Genomic DNA, 225 nt, shown 5'->3' on the forward strand with positions numbered 1-225 from the left:
TGAGATGGATGAAGGCTTTGACAAGAAAGGAGGAGATGGAGCAGGAGGAGAACGAAAGATCCAGAGAAAGAAAATGGAAACCAAGTTGGACGGAATGCAATGGAAAACGGAGATAAATTTAGCACACATATTATTTTATGTCTACATAAACAAAAAGTTTCAATTTTATCCATATGTTTTTTCTTATTTTTTGATATTAAGAAATCACGATACACCTTCAATATC

This window comes from Penaeus monodon, chromosome 22 (assembly GCF_015228065.2).
Source record: "Penaeus monodon isolate SGIC_2016 chromosome 22, NSTDA_Pmon_1, whole genome shotgun sequence".
Taxonomy (NCBI): Eukaryota; Metazoa; Arthropoda; class Malacostraca; order Decapoda; family Penaeidae; genus Penaeus; species Penaeus monodon.